Source organism: Chrysochloris asiatica, unplaced genomic scaffold, assembly GCF_000296735.1.
Source record: "Chrysochloris asiatica unplaced genomic scaffold, ChrAsi1.0 scaffold00140, whole genome shotgun sequence".
Lineage (NCBI taxonomy): Eukaryota > Metazoa > Chordata > Mammalia > Afrosoricida > Chrysochloridae > Chrysochloris > Chrysochloris asiatica.
In genome coordinates, this window is record NW_006408658.1 from 254,547 (window position 1) to 255,642 (window position 1,096).

At 39.3% G+C, this 1,096-nt stretch overlaps 1 pseudogene; it reads left to right on the forward strand.

Annotated features, from left to right (window-relative positions):
* LOC102819050 overlaps positions 1–236 on the forward strand; it is a 2,545-nt pseudogene extending 2,309 nt beyond the window's left edge.
* The last annotated feature ends 860 nt before the right edge of the window (positions 237–1,096 follow it).

Consider the following 1,096-nt stretch of genomic DNA (forward strand, 5'->3'; position numbering starts at 1 on the left):
TAGATAGATAGATAGATAGATAGATAGATAGATAGATAGATAGATAGATAAGGTATTGGCTTACATGATTCCAGGAGCCAGGAAGACCAAACTGATTAGGTTAGCACAAGCTTTGACATTCCAGCATTTTAACTCTATTTTGAAACAGAATCTTTGTTCTTCAGGGAACCTCAGTGTTTGTATTTAAAGCCTTCAACTGCTTAGATGAGGACCACCTACCTTTTGGATTAAGGTGAACTGATTTAAATTCTAATCACATTTAAATATCTTCATAACTACATCTAGACTAGTTTTGGACCAAATCACTGGCCACCACAGCCTAGCCTAGTTGATACATACAATGAACCATTATAGGGAATGAATCATTTAAGTCATTCACTTAAAAAATTAAAATGCAGTACTTAAAACTTCAAGTACTTTCTGGACCAGTGGAAATATATATGACAAAAATGTATGCATTCATGGAATTTATCTTCTAGCACAGGAGACAGACAACAAAATTAGCAAGCAAGTGATTGTTATGGATTGAATTGTGTACGCCTAAAATATCGATCGGAGTCCTGGTTTGGTCCTGCGGGTTACTGACTTTGGCTGCGAAGTTGGTTTGAACTGCAAGATCAGTGGTTAAAGTTCACCAACTGCTGCTCGAGAACGCTACACAGGGTCACTATGGATCAGACCTGACTGGACAGCACTTAGCAGCAAAATATCTATTGGAATCCTAATCCTTGTTCCAGTGGATGTAATTCTGTTTGGAATTAGGATTCTCTTTATTATGTTAATGAGGTCAGACCAATGTATTAAACATAATCTCTTCGAGTTATAAAAGGAGCAGAGTCATGAAGACAGACTTCATCTCTCATATTTGGACATATCAGGAGGTACCAGTCTCTCGAGAAGGATATCATGTTTGGTAAAATGGAAGGGCAGAGAAAAAGAGGAAGATGGATTGGCGCAGTGGTGGCAGCGAAGGGCTCAGGCATAGCAACGATTGTGAGGTTGACCTAGGACTGGGCAGTATTCTGTTCTGTTGCATATGGGGCTGCTATGAGTTGGTACCAACTCCATGACACCGAACAACAGCAACAACAAACCT